Raw genomic sequence first — 22,332 nt, forward strand, 5'->3', positions numbered from 1 at the left:
TATTTTTTGAGTGGGCTGCAGGGAATAGAAGGAATAAAGGATACATGTGGAAACTGCTTGTATATCATTTTCTTTTTGCAAATATAAAGCAATCCTTATTTGCTTCAACAGACTACACAGCTTCTCTATACAAGAAGAACACAACTTTTGATGGAAACTTAGCATACTGCTATAAAAAAATATATATTTCTCATAGAAAAAAAAAAAAAAAAATTATTATACAATATATATAGTTTTTTTTTCAAATACTGTCAATTATTTGTTTTTTTAGGTCATCTTGTCTATTCTTAAAAATGTCCTGATCTCCCTACAGACAATACAGAATCTGTGATCGGGAGTCACTTTGGGCGGGGGGCTGGGGGAACCCAGCTTACCTTGGAGAGCACTGGAAATCCCTTTTCCAGGTTCCCCAGCCCCTCCTATGTGCAAGTCATCCTGTGTCTATTAGGGGCACAGGGTGACTGAGAACCCCAGTTGGATCTGCATAACCCAACTACCCAACTCATCGTACAACCACACTGGACTCAGCATTTCCCTTTGACAGTTGTCCTGGATTCTGTGTGTGTGGCTTGTTCTGAAGGAATGAAGGGGCTTTTTCACTTTGGGCAGTAATATTCCTTAAAAATATATGGAGATAAAATTCACCTTTCCAACTGCTGGACTATTGTATGAGTTTGGTCTCTAACTGTTGTAATCTGTTTACTAGGTTGTTTGAAGTGTGACTACTGTCCCATGTTCCGAAGTTACCAGGCAGTCACACTTCTCCCAGCCAGGCTTGTTAAACTTATCGGCCACCACTGTTACCATGCCCAGCTCCTCTTTACTCTTGTATTATGTGTTTCTTGCATGAAGACCTGGGATAGGAAGGAGAGGGGGGAATTCCTCCAACAGCCTCACTGCTGATAAGCTCTACTGTTGAAATGTTTGAATACCTGTGTGTCTATTATTGCCAATTGGACAGTTTACCCCGCCCTGAATCAAAAGGGAAGGGGGATTGTCCCTGAGTGTTACCGCTATGTACAGGTGTTTGAATAATCAGTCTGTTTTACCCTACACTGCTTCGACTGGGTGGGCTAAGCAACCTTGGATCATGGTGTTACTGGACAGAGGAAGCATTTATGGCAGACTCATCTTGAGTACAGGGGGGTCCATCACAGAATCTATGGAGTTAAGTGGATGCTGGTCAACCAGTGGGAAAAATTTGGGTTGGTTTTCTAAAGGAATAGAGGCTTTTCACCAAGCAATGGTTTTTCATTCAACTTGTACAATTCTTATTCAGTTTTCAGTATAAAATATGGACAAATTCTTGTTATTATTTTAAATTTTCCTGTGGTACTTTGTAGGTACTTTTGGCTGAAGACAACCTAGTTTCAGGATAATTCACGCCACACTCTTCATACTTGTACAATTAAGCAGGTATATAGTGATATCGGAATATTTAATATATGAAGCATCATGTATGGATCAATATTTTGTGCTAAAGTATTTTCTAGGGTCATTATCATTCCCTTTGTGTGCCTATTAGCTTGGAGGTATCTGGGGCCAAAATAAACATGCTCAGATTCTAACTGGAAAAAAAACTAAATTTTTTACCCCTTTGGGGAAAGGCATGTTGTCTGAAACTACTCACCACAGAATACCACACCTGGGTTAGGCAACAATGGTATAAAATGTTTTTCATGGTATTTAAGAACCTTGGGATGTTTGGGAGAACATTCTACAGTCAAAAGGAATGTGTATTCTTTTAAGCCAAAGATTTCCATGGTAAGTGTGCATTCTTAAATTGTTACTAAACCCAGGAGCCCAAATAATTGCATTCCCAGAACACAGAAATGCAACTATTTTAGTAAATATAAACTGCTAAATACCCATTCTCATCAGCAGTATATAGCAGTTTTATGACTATCAGTGTCTGGTTAAAGCTCGTCTCTACTGTCCTATTAGACTGCATGATCCCTGACCCTTTGTCTGGACAGTGCTGATTGGCTCTGTGCTGATCACACGCACCCTGTCCAAAAAAATAAATAAAAAATACTGCAAAACTCTAGCAATACACATTAAACTGAGCATGTTTAGAGAACCCCCAAGGCTCTGTACTGTCAGGAGATGGGTTGGGTACAGTGGTAGAAGGGGAGGATCAAAGAAGGCAGGAACAAACAGAATTTTTACACAATGCAGAGGATTACCCCCTAGGTTCCACAGTGAGTATGACAAGCATGCTTTCCTGCATATACAGACTGATTTTACTGTTGTGGATTTAGTAACACCAAGCCAAAAAGAGACCCCATTTTTGACTGGTCTGCTGTCTTGACACTTTTCAAAGGACATACAAGGTGAATATATGATGATTCTTGCCTTTGTTGTGGAGCCACATACGCCTTGATGAATTGTATGTAGTCTTAAGCGTTTCAGATCTGCAACCTTTTGGGATTACAGTTCTATTCCTTGACACAAGTAGGTCACCCGACAACTAAGAGTGAATGACGCAGTGACAGACCTTCCTGTAAATTGAGATGCACTTGTTTTTTTCCACATAGGCCACTCTCTCATGTAGCTCTATAATTGATGGCTGTGTTTCTTCTTTTGATCTCTAACAGTTCAGGACTAGAAGCTTCTGTAGTCTGCATGCAGTAACCATATTTTCATTTTGTTTTAGCATTATTTACAATCTTGTACATTTAGTGGTCAGTGTTATTCTGCAGATTGACACAGTGTACTGTCTAATGTTAGATCAAGACCAACGTGTAGATTTAGCAACTGGCAATGATGAACACAATTTCACCCCTAAGCAGTTTAGTGTTTTTACATTCATCGTTTGCTTTTCTGTAGACTGCATAGAAGAATCAATGAATGAATCAATGATAATTCCCCATGAAAAAGGTTTGTCTTTCATTTCAACATTACTTATAATTGTGTGCATTTAAAGTGTCACTAAACCCATCTCATAAAAAAATAAAAATAAAACACCACCCCCCACACACATATACATACATACACACACACACGATGTTCATACTTAGTCACTATGGGATGCGTTTTCTGTATTCTGAAATAAATCTGGTTGTTCCTGCTGTTCTCCACCTTCTGTTCATGCCCCCAATACATGGGGGTAGATTTTGCAGCTGTGGTGGCAACTCTGCACATGCTCAGTTTTCAATGGGTGTCTAGGCTGAGCCTTTCCTCCCTATCACATCAGAGCAGCCTATGTGACTACAGAGTCACGTGTGGGTGTATACACAGTGGTAAAGGACAGCCCACTTCCTCCCTCCTCCATGCCCACTAACTAGCTATACAGATATTACATCTTGATTAATGGAGGCTTCGCCTCCCTCTTATTTCAAGACACAGGCCTGTGACTGGCAGAAATCCGCTCACACCGCGTTATTGCCAAAAAGTAATAAATATTTGATTTCAAATATATAGTATATTTGTATGACATTTTAAAACAGTTTTTTGATATTATTTATTTTTACTCTGCACTCCAAAGGCTGCTTTTTTTTAAATATATTTTGAACATGTGACTAGTAGCAGAGGACTAGGCGCTCCTCCCGCTTATGTTTACCTGCAGACAGGCTGGGAAAGATCTGGGTCACGTGACAGCTGTATATCAATTAGGATTAAGGAATTTACATTTTTTTTTTTTTTTTTTTTTTATAATTACAGTACCATAATCCACATACAGAAATAGAAGGGACTATGTAAATTAAAGTGTGTTTAGTATCACTTTAATGGTCTGTTAGATTCTGCAGGTTGAAAGAGTAAATTGCCATATGTTACTGTATATCAGGACCAAGTTGCAGTTTGTTTCAAGAAAGACTGGCAACAATGAACAAAATTTCAGCTTTAGCATGAGGGTTTTAGTGTCTCTACATTCACCAATCTTTTGGTTTCTGCGACACGGGTATGGACACCTTTTTTATGGATACAGAATGTGACTATAACCGAATACAGTCTTACAAATCTTTCATAGTGGACGACTGGAACATATGCTATATTACCAAAAGTATTGAGACACCTGTCTTTACACGCACATGAACTTTATTGGCATCCCAGTCTTAGTCTGATGTGGACGAGAAGGCCTGGCTCACAGTCTCCACTCTAATTCATCTCAAAAGGTGCGTTATTGGGTGGAAACTGGGAGCCAGGCTTTCTCGTCCAACATCAGTGCCTGATCTCACAAATGCGCTTCTGGAAGAATGGTCAAACATTCCCATAGACACACTCCTAAACCTTGTGGACATCCTTCCCCGAAGAGTTGAAGCTGTTATAACTGCAAATGGTGGGCCAACTCAATATTGAACCCTATGGACTAAGACGGGGATGCCATTAAAGTTCATATGCGTGTAAAGGCAGGCATCCCAAAGCTTTTAGTAATATAGAGTAGCTCCAAGCCTTTCTGTCAGGGCTGGCTCAGAGCTTCCTTCTCCAAGCTGGCCGTTCAGCTGTCGGCTAATTGCCAGCTCCCATCTCTCTCCACAGTCACCCAGCTGTTGATTCTGCTCATCAGTCCTGCCTACTTCCAGCTCACTTGATCTCCGCCTTCGCCTTGGTCATATCACAAGAAACCATCTCCTGCGTTCCTGTTTAAAGACTGGCTTTGATAATATCCCTTCTGGCTCCTTATCCTGCTTGCTGTTCCTCTACTTGGATGCCGTACTTCTGGCCTGGCTGATTACCCGATCTGGTTACTCAACTCTGGCTTGGCTGACTACCCGATGCGGTTACTGGACTCTGGCTATGCTTTGACTACGCTTACTCTATTTACCTTATTTTTATTAATAAACAAGTGTGATTTTACTTTACTTCTGTCTCGGTCTGGTTCATGGTTTCTGACACTTTCTTGCCTACAAATACAATAAAATAGGTTATTTTCAGATCCTCTGGGTACTTACAAACACAACCGTTACAGCCTGATATATATCATATCATGTTTTCCCCATCACCTCCAGTTTTCAAAGAATATCACATCAATATTACTGTCTCTGCATGTCCTTTCTAGTAAAGTGTCTGGCTGCTCATTTATCACTACTCTGAGGCCATGTTACAGATCCTTGTTCCACCAACTTCTGGATTGCCTGGAAAAGACTTTAGCGTTTCAAGGTATTTCTTAATTAAAGCTTTATATTGGACAAGAATAACAGCATAAATCATGGGAGTTCTAACTACCAGGAGACTACAGGAGCACCAAAGCAGTGCTGTAACTGTAAATCATGTGACCTGGCACTGATTAAAATGAATTTGTCGTAAAATGTTTGTTATCCCAACACATTCCATGTACTTGTATGAGAAAGTATCATGTTCTCTTTGCGCTTCCTTTATGTGAAATCCCTGGTGTTCCTGCCAATCCCTCTGCTTTCCAATAAAAAAACTGACCACACTAAGCAGGAGCGCACACTGGGGAAAGCCATTCACTGCACAGCTCAGTGTCCTGCTGCTTCTCCTCCACCCAGCTCTTATACAGCAGATAACAGATGGAATGTGAAAGAAGGGATTATCATTTTTTTTATTTATATATCTAACAAAAAATGTTTTGCCTTTCATTTAAATTCCAAACTGTATGGGTTGTTTTACAAGGTGATCTTTTTCAATCATTTTAAGAGCCCTTTCACACCACCTAGGGCATCAGCGGTAAAGTGGCGCTATTTTTAGCACCACTTTACCGTCATTTTAGCACCACTATTTGGTCACTAGCGGGAGCGGTTTTAACCCCCCCCCCCCCCCCTGCTAGCAGCCGAAAAAGGGTTTAACTTCTCCCGCAAAATGCAGCCGGAGTGGGGATTTCAATGGGGAGCAGCAGTGAGTTCACCGCTCCAAAGAAGCTGCTAGCAGGACTTTTTCACGCCTTGCCAACGCACCGCTCCAGTGTGAAAGCCCTCTGGAGTGCATGGAGCAGCTGTTTTAGGGCATTTTGCAGGCGCTATTGTTAATGCTATAGTGCCTGCAAAATGCCCTCAATGTGAAAGGGGTCTGAGGTGCTAAAGCTTATTGTTCCCTGTGCCACTGATGAAAGTTATGCTGCTTAACCACTTGAGGACCGCCGTATTGCCATTGTACGTCAGCACAATGGCACAGGCAGGCACAATCACGTACATCTACGTGATTGCCTTCCAGCGGGTGGGGGGTCCGATCGGACCCCCTCCCGCTGTTTACGGCGGTCCGATTCGGTCCAGGAGCGCTCCGTGATGAGGGGATGGCCGTTGGTTTTCGGCCACCCCCTCTGGATCGCTCCTGGCCAATGAGAAGCTTCCTCCCCTGTGTATTGTTTACACAGGAAGGAGGAAGTGATGTCATTCTCCTCGGGGCGGTCTTTTTGACCGGACTACGAGGAGAAGAGTAAAAGTAAGTGTGCACCAACACTACACTGACATGTAGGTACACACAGGCACACAAACCCCCCCCGATCCCCCCCCCCTCCCCCCCCAGTCACAGTGTCACTGATTGCATTGATCATTTCTTTACTGATCAATGCATTCAGTGTCAGTTGTGACAGTAAAAACTGTCAGGACAGTTCGTGTTAGGTCCAGGGTAGCCCCCTATCACCCCCCAATAAAGATTTAACCCCCTGATTGCCCCTAGAGTTAACCCTTTCACCCCCTTTTGCCAGCGTCACTAAGCGATCATTTTTCTGATCGCTGCATGTGTCGCTAGGTAGCTAGTTATTTTTTTAGGTTCACCGCCAGGTTTTTATATCGCTAGGTACCCCGATATACTACCCAATAATGGTTTTAACCCCCTGATTGCCGCTAGTTAACCCTTTCACCCCCTTTTGCCAGTGTCACTAAGCGATCGTTTTTCTGATCGCTGCATTAGTGTCGCTACAGTCGCTAGGTAGCTAGTTATTTTTTTAGGTTCACCGCCAGGTTTTTATAGCGCTAGGTACCCCGATATACTACCCAATAATGGTTTTAACCCCCTGATTTCCGCTAGTTAACCCTTTCACCCCCTTTTGCCAGTGTCACTAAGCGATAATTTTTCTGAACGCTGCATCAGTGTCGCTAGGTAGCTAGTTATTTTTTTAGGTTCACCGCCAGGTTTTTATAGCGCTAGGTACCCCGATATACTACCCAATAATGGTTTTAACCCCCTGATTGCTGCTAGTTAACCCTTTCACCCCCTTTCACCAGCGATCACAGTATAAGTGTCACTGGTGACGCTGGTTAGCCAGTTAGTTATTTAGGTTCCCCGTCAGGTTTTTATATAGCGCCAGGGACCCCCATATACTACCTAATAAAAATTTGAACCCCCTAAATGCCCCTAGTTAACCCTTTCACCACTGATCACCGTATAAGTGTTACGGGTGACTCTGGTTAGTTTGTTTTTTATAGCATTTTATATTCAAATCCGGAAGGCAGTGCTTGGTTTTCGGGGTCCCGTACGTGGCTAGGCTCCCAAAAAGTCCCCCACATGTGGTATCCCCGTACTCGGGAGAAGCAGCAGAATTTATTTTGGGGTGTAATTTGACTTCTGCCCATAGCATGTGTGAGCAATATATCATTTAGTGACAACTTTGTGCAAAAAAAAAAAAGTTTGTAATATTCCCGCAACTTTTGGCAAAATATAAAATATTCCATGGACTCAACATGCCTCTCAGTAAATAGCTTGGGGTGTCTACTTTCCAAAATGGGGTCATTTGGGGGGGTTTTGTGCTATTTTGGCATTTTATGGCCTTCGAAACTGTGATAGGTAGTGAGGAGTTAAATCAAAAATTTGCACCCTTAGAAATCCTGAAGGTGGTGATTGGTTTTCGGGGTGCCGTGCGCGACTAGACTCCCAAAAAGTCCCACACACGTGGTATCGCCATACTCGGGAGAAGTAGCGGAATATATTTTGGGGTGCAATTCCACATATAACCATGGCATGTGTGAGCAATATATCATTTAGTGACAACTTTTTGTAAAAAAAATTTTTTTTTTTTTTTTTTGTCATTATTCAATCCCTTAGGACAAAAAAAATAAATATTCAATGGGCTCAACATACCCATCAGCAATTTCCTTGGAGTGTCTACTTTCCAAAATGGGGTCATTTGGGGGGGATTTGTACTGCCCTGCCATTTTAGCACCTCAAGAAATGAGATCGGCAGTCATAAATTAAAAGCTGTGTAAATTCCAGAAAATGTACTCTAGTTTGTAGACGCTATAACTTTTGCGCAAACCAAAAAATATACGCTTATTGACATTTTTTTACTAAAGACATGTGGCTGAATAAATTTTGCCCTCAATGTATGACTAAAATTTAGTTTATTCGATTTTTCTTATAACAAAAAGAAGAAAATATCTTTTTTTTTCAAAATTTTCGCTCTTTTTCCATTTATATCGCAAAAAAAAAAAAACGCAGAGGCAATCAAATACCATCAAAAGAAAGCTCTATTTGTGGGAAGAAAAGGACGCAAATTTCGTTTGGGTGCAATATTGCATGACCGCGCAATTACCAGTTAAAGCAGCGCAGTGCGAAATTGCAAAAAGACCTCTGGTCCTTAAGGTGTTTATTGGTCCGGAGCTGAAGTGGTTAAATACAAAAGTTCTAGAAAAAGCACTGTGGAGTAATTAATGCGCATTATTTTCAGTAGAAGGAAACTTCTCAGCAGTGGCTTGGCAGGCTTTTAGCATACTAATTTTTAATGTAAACACAGAGGAGGTGGGAAGGAAAAAGGGGAAAGGCAGAATGCTCAGACACAACTTAAATTACTTTATTTTTTCTATTTGTGAAATTCAAATATGACTTATTCCACAGTGCCCTTTAACTACAGAGGGCAGTGAGGACTTAAAGTAATAGGCGCTCCAGGCCCCTCCTCTTCATCAAGTACCCCATGGAAAACTGCTTTCCGCACAGACAGCGGGACTCGGCCCTGCCCCCGTCACAACTTTTGATTGACAATAGCAAGAGCCAATGGCTCCTACTGCTATCAATTTGTCCAATGAGGAGGACAGCAAAACACACACACAAAAAAAAAAAAAATGAAATGTCAAAAAAAACACAACAACAGGGTTGTCTCCAGTGTTTAAAAACAGACTTAGTAGTAGTAACAGTAGCTACCTGACTGCTATGAGCCAAGGATTTCTTTATTTTCTTCACATCTGAGCGGTTTCAGCTGGTAAAATTCCTGAAAAAGCGCCCAACAAGCAAAATCCCATTAATTTCAATGGCACCTGTTCACTTCTCAGCGTTTTGTCACCTGAAGCAAAATAGCACATGAGCTTTTTTTGGGCAGATTACAGGTGTTTTTTCTGCTTTTTACATGGGTGACCCTTTGACCTGTACAAAAACGCTGCAAAATTGTGCCCAAAAAAAATGCCTCTCTGCCCGAAAACGAAACGCTCAGGCGGGAATGACGCCTGAGTCTGGAGGGAAGTCAGAAATCCTTTTCTGCATACTTGATTCAGATCAATGGCCAGAAGTATTAGGTATACAATAAAAATAAAATACGTAATTAGAAGTTAAATGTAAATCACATGGAAACAATTCTCGCATACAGAGATATAAGCAGCTAAAGTTATATGTAAATCTGGACTTTCCCTGTAAAAGCTTAGCTGACCCTGCCCCCTTCCAAGCCCCCCTTAATGTGCTGGATGTTCCCGTTAGCGAGATTCACCCTATTTGTCCTGCTTACCATTATCATTGAAAGTGAATGAAAATCCCAAATTTTGGGTTGTCTCCAGAAAAGTAATACAGGGGAAATCTTTCAATAGGGACACTAGTTCTGGTGACCATGCGGGTCCCCAAGAGATTGCCTTAACCGATTGCGGACCAGCGCCGTAGTTTTGCTGCGGCAGGCTGGCTCCGCAAAATCACGTTATTGTAAGTGATTTTGCGAGGCTTGGCTAGCAGGCGCACATGCCCACCACGAGCTCCGCGAGTCCGACAGCGGGTCCCACGGACTCTATGTCCGTGGGCATACCCGCGATCGCCTCAAGGAGAAGAATGGGGAGATGTCAATGTGAAGAAGCATCTCCCCATTCTACCTAGTGACGGTGTCACTCAGCTCTCCCTGTGATCGGGAGCGCTGATCAGTGTGTCACACACAGCCCAGCCCAGCCCCCCCACCGTTAGAATCACTCCCTAGAGCACACTTAACCCCTTCACTGCCAGTCACATTTACACAGTAATCAGTGCATTTTTTAATCGCACTGATCGATGTATAAATGTGAATGGTCCCAAAATAGCACCAAAAGTGTCCGCCATAATGTTGCAGTCACGATAAAAAAATAAAAAATAAAAAAAAGATAATAAACCGCTGCCATTACTAGTAAAAAAAAAAATTAAATAAAAAAAATATTATATATATATATATATATATATATATATATATTAAAAATATAAAATATATAATATAAAAATGTCATAAAACTATGCCCTATTTTGTAGACACTAACTTTTCCGCAAACCAATCAATAAACGTTTATTGCGATTTTTTTTTAAGCAAAAATATGTAGAAGAATACATATCAGCCTAAACTGAGGGGGGGAAAAAAATGTGTTTTTTTTTTATATATTTTTTGGGGATATTTATTATAGCAAAAAATAATGCGTTTTTTTCAAAATTGTCACCCTTTTTTGTTTATAGTGCAAAAAATAAAAACCGCAGAGGTGATCAAATACCACCAAAAGAAAGCTCTATTTGTGGGGAAAAAAAGGATGTCAAATTTTGTTTGGGAGCCACGTCGCAGAACCGCGCAATTGTCAGTTAAAGCGATGCAGTGCCGAATCGCAGTGCTCTGGTCTTTGGCCAGCTAAATCCTTCAGGGCTGAAGTGGTTAATTTGCAGGGATTACCTCTCACTTCCTTCTTGGCTATGGGACAAGAAGTGAAGACAAATCTCAATGGGACACAGATGACAAAAATAAACCTTTACAAGGGTTATACCCTCCCTTACTCTATCCAAAAGTGGAAAAAGAGTTTTGCCTATAGTTCTACTGTAATGTCAAGTTTGAGTTTCTCAGGTCTGTAGTTTTAATTTTTATTTCATTTCAGGTACTTATATAACACTGTTAATTTACACAGCGCTTTACATATATACTGTACATTCACAACCCAATATAACTGATTATACAAATCAACCTTTTACACAAGTGTTTTCCCAAGAACACATACTGTATATGGATTAGGTACAGAATGAAGTATAATGCAGCCGGTTTCAAAAGTTACATAGTAGGTAAGGTTGGAAAATGGTACAGGTCCATCCAGTCATATGTGTGTATGTGTCAGCCCAGGTTTTCGATGCTAAGAGTATACACACAGTATCTCACAAATGTAAGTACACCCCTCAATTTTTTGAAACTATTTTATTATATCTTTTCATGTGACAACACTGAAGAAATTACACGTTACTAATGTGTAAAGTAGTGAGTGTATAGCTTGTATAACAGTGTAAATTTGTTGTCCCCTAAAAAAAAAAAAAAAAAAAAAAAATCAACCATCTAGCAGAGCATTTTTTTTTAGTTGGGGCTTCTACCATTTGGCCAATAAAATTATCCTGTAGTTCAGAAACTTACAAGCCTTGAGTGTGTAAGTTTGATAACTTTAATCAGTGAAAAACATGGGGGTTATTTACGAAAAGCAAATCCACTTTGCACTGCAGGTGCACTTGGAAGTGCAGTCGCTCTAAATCTAAATGGGTAGATCTGAAACGAGGGGAAGCTCTGCTGATTTTATCATCCAATCAGGTGCAAGTTAAAATGCTGTTTATTTTCGCATGTCCCCCTCAGATCTACAGCGACTGCACTTCCAAATGCAGTTAAAAGTGAACATTCCTTTAGTAAATAACCCCCATGGCTTCTATGATGAAAACTTGAATGGTATGATGGGCCAAAAAGGAACAAAACACCCACAACTACAATACTATGAAAATCCACTTGGTGAAAACAGAAAAATGACAACGATCTTACGAGTGTTAAACAGGAAGTCAAATGTTATTTGTCAGACAACTATAATACTGATGCAATCAAAAGTGTTCTAAAATTATTTTTGTTCTGTATTCACAACATGTATATACTTACCACGACAACCTTTTCTTTTCCTTCTCTTCACTAGATCCATTAACAGCGATATAATTATTCAACATTATACGCAAATCTTCATTTATCTACCATGCACCTGCACTTGTTCAAAAGGTTCTTTTATCCATGACTACACATTCCGTTTCAAAAATTTTCACAGACTAAGCAATGCATGTCACATCACTAATGTAGGCGCAGTACCAGGCAACTTATAAAAGCAATGGGTCGGCTACTAATCTTTTATAGTCACCATAGAAACTGTAATAAAGTTAAAAAGTTCCCTCAGTTTACTTTAATCTGTGTAAATTCTGCAGAATAAAACACACACACAACTCCATAGAGAGGGTAGTAGGAATGCACTTCTTAAAATGAGTTGGTTACTATCCTCTCTCCACCTCCAGCTGCCCCAATAACAGTCCCATTTCCAAGCCGGGTTGAGGCCGATTGGCTGCAGTGAGAAATGTTTTTTTATACTAGCATATATACTGTATATATTTTTTCAGCATCACTAGGAGGGTTCCATGATCACTACAATGCAGACAAAGGGAATGGGGTGGACTGGTCCAGTATAGCAATGCCTGGATGATGAATTAACTACTAAAGCACATTGGCTATGTTATCTGTATGCACCTTAAAGTTTAGTTTACACTTTGATTACATCTGGGCAAAGCAGAAACTGGAGTTTCTGGCAGTGTTTCTGCAAACACGCTAAATTGCGCAACGTGTTTGTGGTGCGATTTCTTAACGGCACCCCATACGTGGTTAGCAGTCACACGACTTACCGGCAAAAAAAATAATGTGCTTAGCTCAGTGCCTAAAATTTGGTAAATAAACTTCCTTTTTGGAGCAGATAAAGAACAATGGGAATAGGACCACTTCAAAAACACCCGATTAAAAAAAATAAAAATAATAATAATAAAATCCCAACACGACGTAGGAGCATTACTCAGATGTGAATGGGCCTTATGACTAGAGTTTGGATGCTACTATGTTGCTTCTATACCAGTTTAATTTTTTTTTTTATAAATCTAATACAGTTTTTTAATTTAATCTAATATGGCTTTTCTATACTACGCAGTATTTTACTGGATTATTTTTGCCCTGCATTAGCATACCTTGGTCTTATGACTTAGGCAATGACCTAATTTTTTCTTTACTGTAGTTAATAAATACAGCTTGGTCAAGGACAAGCCTGTCCCCTTCCAGATTGGATAATCAAAGAGCAGCAGTACAAAGACAAGGTCACTAATTTGCTTCCCCTTCTGTAAGCATTTTCACAGCATTAGGACTGACAGTACTATGCAAAGTATTGGAGCCTTGACTGGCTATAGGCGCTAACCCTCCCTGTGCTGTCAAACTGCAGCCAAGCTGATAACAAAAACATAGTATTAAGGTTTACTGATCTAATATTTGATGCTTTTTAAGGAATGCATACTTGGCCAAAACTGTTTTTATTTTTATTGATATCTCCCAGAAGCTCAGCAGTAGTTTTTTTTATACTATAGGACAAACAATAGAAAAAAAAAAAAAAAGAATCAGAAGCCTACTTTCAAAAACATACAGCAAGCTTATAATACAGTGTATCTTCTATTAGTAGCCATGGAGTACAATACACCAGCATTTAAGATATATTATTAAAATGTATTTAAATGCCTGAAAGTCTCCATCAGATCGCATTATCAGAACTTCCGCTATCTTTTTCTGAGGGCAAAAAATACCACAGAAACTCCAAAATGTTACACCTCCCACAAAAACAGGAAGTAGATTATCTCTGGGGAACTAATATGTCTAGACCTTCCTTCAGCTGCAAATATTTGGTAACTTAAAGGGAAACTACCACTTTGACAACATATATGTTACCAAACTGGAACTATCACTTCCTTGTGGGTTTTACATTTATATAACCTTTTACCACCAGCTCAACAGCAAGAATCACAGACTGACATATTACATATTAGGAAATCCATTGACTTGGGTTCACTTTTTAAAAGAAAGGGCCACTAGACTCTGAAAAAAATCACTGCTGTCTGGATTATGTCTTTGAAGGCTCTCATTTATCGAGGTCATAGTAAAGCTAGTAGGGGGATTAGCCACATTCAACTGGACATGGTTCTGTAACACTGAAGATGTTTTGTAGCTTATCTAGGCCAGTTTTTCAGTTCCAATGATGGTCAAGTAAACACCTCAGCATTTATATCCACAAGGGTAGCACTGAACACATGACCCAACCATGACAGAAATGTAGACGTTATTGTCCAAGAACAGGATGAGCGTTGTGAACCATTTTTACACCTCTCATCCCGTTCTAGGACAATAACTCCCGCCAGTGCTACCTGTATGGATATAAATGCTGGAGTATGTTGGACACTTAACAGAACTAAAAGTAGCTGCTTGGATATGCTAACAAATGACTTTAACATTACAAATATGTTAAGTTAATTGAGACTAACTACTACTAGATATATCTGGATCCGCTTTTCATAACATTTTTAACAAAAAGAACCCTTGAAATAACTTCCTGGTCACATGGAACCCCTGGTCCTGTGTTTCGTAAACCCAATAGAAGGGAAGACATGGCTTGGAGAAACATTCTGCAACATTTGGCAAGTCCAGTTGATTGAGACCAACGACTACTAGATATGTCTAGATCGGCCTTTCTCAACCTTTTTACCATGGAGAATTTCTTGGAATAACTTTTCGTTAGGAGCCCCTGCTAATAACGTTATCTACAACTCACGGTAAATTAGCATGATACCCCCACCCTACAGATAGCTAAAAAAAAAAAAAAAAAAAAAAAAACACATGACTGTCAGTTTTTAATGTTTTGCTTTTAAATCAGAGAAACAGAAGTTGTTCACTGCTCAAGGAACCCCTAAGGAACCTCTGGAGGAACCCTAGCTCAGAAGGGCTGATCTGGATTCTAGCATTTTTCGAAAACACACATTTCTTCTACTTACTTCCAAAGAAAGGTCAGCCAATGCATTCTCTCACTGTCCTTCCAAGATGCCCATCTGTATCGCACACAGTAGCTGTCAAGCTTCACCCCTGGATTTTTACACGGGAAAAAAAATGGACAATTCACTACTAGAACTAGATTAGAGTTTAGATGCCCTGTGTATAAGAAAATTATGCGTTTTCAGACTTTACTAGCTACAAAGGTTTGGCAATGGCTGCAACAAGCCTCTAATGGGAAGCTATAATATTTCTTCAGGGTACACATGGAGTTCTTTTTGAAATGTTTACCTTAAAATACTTTTCTACAACTTTCACATTTTTTCCATGCTCGCGTCTTTAATTTTATTTTATTAATCCAAAAATGTGTAGATTAGCTACTAGCATAACTGCAATCAGCTAAGATAAAATATCAGCCACACAGAGAGAACATTGTTTTCAACGGGTAAATTGACTCCTAGACTTGCACTGCAAGAAGGAAGAATAAAGGAAAAGTATTGTATACCACAACAAAAACAGGAAACAAATCTTGCATATATAATGATCAGATATAGCTGTTCCTCTGTACAATTCCAATTATACTTACAGTGGGGAAAATAATTATTTGATCCCCTGCAGATTTTGTAAGTTTGCCCACTTACAAAGAAATTAAGGGCCTATCATTTTTATGATAGGTGTATTTTAAATGATAAAGACAGAATATCAACTAAAAAGCCGAAACAACACATAAAACAAATGCTATAAATTAAGTTGCAGTTCAGTGAGTAAAATAAGTATTTGACCCTTGTTGGCAAGCACAGAGGTAAGACCATTACTTTGTAGTTGGTGACCAGGTTTGTACATATCTCCGGAGGGATTTTGCTCCACTCTTTACAGACCTTCTCTAAACCCTTAAGGTTTCTTGGCTGTCTCTTGGCAACTCAAAGTTTCAGCTCCCTCCATATATTTACTATAGGATTAAGGTCTGGAGACTGACTAGGCCACTCCATGACCTTAAAGGGTTTGTTAACCCATTTATTTCAGGGCTATGCCAGCCCCTGGAGAGGAGAGCAAAGCAGCGTATGACAGAGGGACATACTTTGACCACAGCGATCAGGGCTGAGCAGCCTTGATTTCTGTGGTCAGAATAGAGAGAGCATATAGAACAGTGATGGCGAACCTTGGCACCCCAGATGTTTTGGAACTACATTTCCCATGATGCTCAAATACACAGCAGAGTGCATGAGCATCATGGGAAATGTAGTTCTAAAACATCTGGGGTGCCAAGGTTCGCCATCACTGATATAGAAAGTGGCAGATTCAGGGTTTACACTTCAATCTGCTTCTTCTTGAACCACTCCTTTGTTGCAGTATGTTTTGGGTCATTGTCATGCTGAAAGAACCAACCGTGACCCATCTTCAGTGTTCTGAGGGAAGAAGGTTCTCATCCAAGATTTTACAATACATAGACCCATTCATTGGCCCCTCAATGCGGCAAAGTCGGTCTGTACCTTTAGCAGAGAAACAGCCCCTAAGCATAATGTTTCCACCTCTGTGCTTGACTGTAGGGATGGTGTTCATAGTAGGGTCATAGTCAGCATTTTTCTTCCGCCAAACATGACGAGTTGAGTTAAACCGGTAGTAAACCCGCACATTTTTTATTTTTTTTTTTTAAACCTGCAAAGCAAAAGGCATAATGAGCTAGTATGCACCGCATACTAGCTCATTATGAAATACTTACCTTAGAACGAGGCCCCGACATCTGGCCCGATCCACGCCGAGGGAGCTGACATGCTCCCTCTGCGTTTCTTCCGGGTATCGCGGCTCCGGCGCTGTGAGTGGCCGGAGCCGCGATATCGTCACTCCCGCGCATGCGTGCGGGAGATTTCAGTCCGGCCGCTCGGCCGCTGCCGGATTTTGATGGCGAGAAACCCCTTGTGCGCATGCGCCGCTGCAGTGAGCGGCGCATACCGAGGGGAATATCTCCTAAACCGTACAGGTTTAGGAGATATTTTTTTTACCTACAGGTAAGCCTTATTATAGGCTTTCCTGTAGGTAAAAGTTAAAAATGTGGGTATACAACCCCTTTAATGCCAAAGAGCTCAATTTTGGTCTCATCTGACCACAGCACTTTCTCCCAATCCTTCTCTGAATCATTTACAGCTTCACTGGCATGACTACACGTGCCTTCTTGAGGAGGGGGAATTCGCTTGGAGGAAGAAAAATTCTGGATTATGACTCTAAGCCCTTGTACACATGGTCGGAGAATCCGTCGGAATGTGTCCTATCGGACCATGTTATCGGATAATCCGACTGTGTGTGGTATGCATCGGACTGATTCCATCGGAATATCCGTCGGACCCAATTTTCCAACTTGTTGGAAATATTTTCCGACAAACTGGTCCAATCGGACATACTCCGATCATGTGTAGAGAATTTTGATCGGACCAAGTGCCACGCATGCTCAGATCAAATTCCTACATCAAAGCTATTGGCTACTAGCCTGAATATAGTCCCATCGTAACGAAATTACGTCATCACATTCTGAAAGATCGGATTTTTCGACAACTTTGTCCAACCGTGTGTATGCAACAGTTTCGGACAAGATCCGACGGACAAAATCCGACGGATTTGGTTGTTGAAATCTCCGACCGTGTGTACAGGGGCTAAGAAAAAAAACATCTCTACAGTCAAGCACAAAAGGTGGAAACATTATGCATTAGGGCTGTTTCTCTGCTAAAAGGTACTGACCAACTTTGCCGCACTGAGGGGCCAATGGACAGGCCATGTATTGTAAAATCTTGGATAAGAACCTTCTTCTCTCAGCCAGAACACTGAAAATGGGTCATGGATTGGTCTTTCAGCATGACAATGACCCAAAACATACCACCAAGGCAACAAAGGAGTGGCTCAAGAAGAAGCACATTAAAACAAAACGTAAGTCATTTTTTTCAACTTTCCATCTATTAAATATTCTGTCCTTGTTGTTTTAACTTTGGATAGTAAAACATTTCTTTTCTGCCAATAAATACCTTATACAGCAAAATCCTAGGCTTATGACATCATGCACAGCTCGCTCTCGTGAGAGTTTGCCAGGAAGGATTGGGGGGGGGGGGATGAGGGGCTGCAGAGCTGTATGTGTGCTTCTGTGTAAATCCAGAAAGTGAACAGGCAGCAGCTTCAGCGGCCTGCAGTATGCAGCCAGACTTAGTGAAAAAGAAGCACTGCATCATATTTGGCAAGTACAGAACCACAGTATATATAAAATAATATGCAAAGCGGTTGGAGGAAAGCCTCAGAATGGCAAAGAAGTTTTTTTTTTTATTACAAATTATGTAAGCAGACTGCAGTTCCTCTTCTTTTTTCACAAAAAAAAGAAATTGTTTATTCAATTTTTACAGTACAAGTAATGCACATACACAGTCGTTCACAGAAGATTGTTACACGAATTGTCACAAAGTAGAGCAGTTCCTCTTTAAGGTCATGGAGTGTCTAAGCCATTTTCCCGATCTTAATCCTATAGAAAATGTATGGAGGGAGCTGAAACCAAGTGACAGGCAAGAAACTTTAAATATTTAGAGAAGATCTGTAAAGAAGAGTGGAGCAAAATACCTCCCGAGATGTGTGAAAACGTTGTCACCAACTACAAGAAACGTCTTACCTCTGTGCTTGCCAACAAGGGTTTCTCCACCAAGTACTAAATCATGTTTGCTTGGGGATCAAATTTATTTGCAATACCACCTGTAAAACGCCGCTATTGCGGGCGGTTTTAACCCTTTCTCGGCCGCTAGCGGGGGTAAAAGCGCCAACGGTAAAACACAGCTAAAAATAGCGGCATTTTAACGTTGACGCTATGGGCGCGGCAGTGTGAAAGCCCTCTTAAAATACATCTATGATAAAAAATTATGGATCCTTCATTTCTTTGTAAATGGTCAAACTTTACAAAATCTGCAGGGGGTCAAATTTTTTTTTCTCTACTGTAGAAATCACTTCAGGCTGGCCCCTTTTGCAGGTACATCTATGTAAAACGTTCAAAATAAGTGCATACGCTGTTTAAAATCCAGTATTACACGGTCTCACATACTCAGTTGCTCTCTATATTTCGGTACTGTGCCAAATTTCTAGAGGTCAATCTACTGACAGCCTAAAGAATTACTGCTGTTCAGGGGCTCTGGGCTTCAGGAAAAATGTCAGCCTCCAGCAAAAAGAAACAGGGACAATGCTGGAGGCAATTTACAGCGTGCACTAATTTTGGTAGCATAATTATTAATGTGGAATGTATGTTCCTTGCTAAAGAACGTTTGTTTTATCAAGTTGTTATGAGTAAAGAAAAAGTACATTAAATTGATACCAGACACACATTGTTTAAATTTACATTCTGTATGGGGTTGATGGCACTGTAATTATTTTAACAAAAAAAAAAAAAAACACTGAAGTACCCTTTTCCTAACTGATATATAGCTGTCACATGACCCAGATCTTTCCCAGCCTGTCTGCAGGGAAACAAAAGCAGGTGGAGCGTCTAGTCCTCTGCTACTGGTCACATGTTCAAAATAAATAAAATAAAAAAAGCCTTTGGAATACAAAGTAAAAATCAATAAATGGTCATGCCAATATATTTTTGAAATTACATCTTTATTATTTTGTGGAAATAACATGGTGTGGGTGCATTTCTGCCAGTCACAGGCTGTGTCGCACCCCTCCAGTCTGTCTTATGGTGCCCATAGCCTAGATGAAAAATCGTAAAATCTATTATTTGAAGTAAAAAAAAATTTATCCAGTTAATGGGCACAATTTGCAAATCGGTTGTTACGTGTTTGAGCCAAAACAATCTAAGGAACAGGTTGGAAAATTCTGTCGAAACGGACGATAAATTAATGTTTCTTGCTCAATTAAAATTGAACTGGTACTGTGCATACAAACGTGAAACAGATTTATTTATGTTCATTGAATAATTTATCAGATTGTAATCATTACATAATTTACTCATGATTGTGTGTTCTTTTTTTCGAAAACACATTCAAAAGATTTTTCAACTGGTCTATGGCTAGCATTAGAATATGAGGGAGGTAAAGCCACCATTAATCTACATGTAGTATCTCCCCCCCCCCCCTTGTTTTTAGCTGGTTAGTGGGCATGAATGAGAAGGAGGGAGGGAGTGGTGGGCTGTCATTTACCATCAAGCATACACCCACATAGGCGTCACATGGTATGATATGCTCCGCATAGAAACTCACTGAAAACTGGAGCATGTGCAGAGTTGCCACCACAGCTATAAAATTCCTAGCTGAATTGAGGACATGAACAGACGGTGGCGATAGAGAACAGTAGGATCAACCAGGTTTTTTTTTTTTTTTTTGCAGAATATAGAATATGAACCTTAATAGTTCATTGAGCGAGTATGAACAACATGTAATGCACCATTTGATTATTTTTATCATGTGGGTTTAGTCAGACTTTAAAATTACCTCTTTTAAACCTATATCTAAGAAATTCATTGAAAATACTACATTGCTTCTAAAGCCTAGTAGATATGATGAGATTATCAGACGAATGATCGGCCATTTTTTTTTTTTGGATGCTTATCCAAATACCAAAAATGAATTGGTGACTAAAGTATGAACATTCTTGCAGGATAGAATGAAAATTCAGAAGTGATGTAATGTTTTGTAGTGTATTTGTATTGTATTTTCAGACCAAAACTCTACTGATTAAATGAAAATCTGCTATCGTACAAGAAATATTTTCAGGTTTGTCTCTTTCGAAAATTTCGGATGTCAGCTGTGTACTAACAATCAGATTATTGTATCTAAAAGCGGTACTTTTTGTATGATTTTATGAATGGTGGCACAGGGGGGTTAGGAAAAACCTAAGAAACAGAGTAATGCGCGCATTACTGACCACATTAGGAGACAATCTACACATGAGGTCCCCACCGCCACACTGCAAGGGTTAAATGCTCATTTAGTTTAGAGGTTCAGGGGTAAAGTAGAATACTAACCTTATTCTTAAATCCAGCATCCATGCAATCGATTCAGTGCCCCTGCCTATATAGGGTGCTTTCAGCCCCGACTTCAAGCTTGCCTCTTTATATACAATAGTGAGTCAATAGCCCTGCACTGTACGTGATGACGCTGAGGGACCACCCACATCTGAGCTTCCGGAAGAAGAGAACCGCGAGCGATAGGGTAAGTAATACACCTTATCCCTCCACCCCCAGACTAAAGAATTTATCCCTTTCAATGGGGGGGGGGGGGGGGGGGATTTATTGGTTAGGTTGGGTTTGTCCGATTCCACAAGATCTGATTTACTGTCACAGCCTTCACTAAGCTTTGTAGACCATCAAACAATACTTTGTGACTTTCTTGCAAAAGTTAGGTCTGCTGACCCCCTACGTTCAGAGCTGAATAATCTCATCAAAAAGACACAGAACAACATTCTCATTTTTAAGGCATGCAGAAGAATCCACATCCATCTATATTGTGAACCTGTTTTTACACTTACATAGTCCATCCCCTTTTGGCAGATCAAAGCTACATAGAACGTCATTGCTGCACGCACTGAACCACTTTGCTAGCTAATCAATGTAGTGTACCAGCACTGTCCGCTATGTGACTGTCCTTACTCACCTGGCACCCTATAATGGCACATTACACAACAGAACATATTCCTAAATCTTTTTCTTAACCCCCCCCCACTATGAAAGAATTTGGTCTGCCATTCCTGACTTTCTGAAAATGCTAGCTGCCTGGCTGTAATGTGTCACTGACCCATTAATGCGCAGAGCATTAAAGTCGGAGAAAGGTCAGAGGCACTAATCAGCATACCTGGCTTGCCTTAGTGAATAAAAAGTATTAAACAGACAAGCAAATACAATGTTCTGGACAGCTCAGCACCTGCAGCCTACATGCTTCTCTCATAACAGGTTCCCTTTAATTGCTGCCTGCATTTAGTGTTTTACAATAAAAAAAGAATTGAAAAACCAACACTAGTTCTGTAAGATACACTGTTTTTCTTCCAGTAATAACCTTATGACGTTTCCAGAAGAGAAGGAGAGGCAGGCGATTAGCACACAAAGGAATGAGGGAAAGAGACAGCCAGGGTGAGAGAAAACAAGATAACGAGGTTGGATATTAGAGAGAGAGGGGGGGGGAGGAGAGAGAGGGGGGGGAGGAGAGAGAGGGGGGGGAGGAGAGAGAGAGAGAGGGGGGGGAGGAGAGAGAGAGAGGGGGGGGGAGGAGAGAGAGAGGGGGGGGGAGAGAGAGAGAGAGAGAGAGAGAGGGGGGAGAGAGAGAGAGAGGGGGGGGAGAGAGAGAGAGAGAGGGGGGGAGAGAGAGAGAGAGAGGGGGGGGAGAGAGAGAGAGAGGGGGGGGAGAGAGAGAGGAGGGGAGAGAGGAGGGGGGAGAGAG

At 40.6% G+C, this 22,332-nt stretch overlaps 1 long non-coding RNA gene across 2 annotated transcripts in view; it reads right to left on the reverse strand.

The window, feature by feature from the left end:
* LOC143964471 (uncharacterized) overlaps positions 1-22,332 on the reverse strand; it is a 122,918-nt gene that overhangs the window by 99,497 nt on the left and 1,089 nt on the right. For both annotated transcript variants that reach the window (XR_013271144.1, XR_013271143.1), the window contains exon 2: positions 14,950-15,037. This is a non-coding gene — a long non-coding RNA (uncharacterized LOC143964471). The remainder of the gene's footprint in view (positions 1-14,949; positions 15,038-22,332) is intronic.

The sequence above is a fragment of the Lithobates pipiens genome, unplaced genomic scaffold (assembly GCF_037356315.1).
Source record: "Lithobates pipiens isolate NorthernLeopardFrog02 unplaced genomic scaffold, aLitPip1_a1.2 Scaffold_8, whole genome shotgun sequence".
Classification (NCBI taxonomy): Eukaryota; Metazoa; Chordata; class Amphibia; order Anura; family Ranidae; genus Lithobates; species Lithobates pipiens.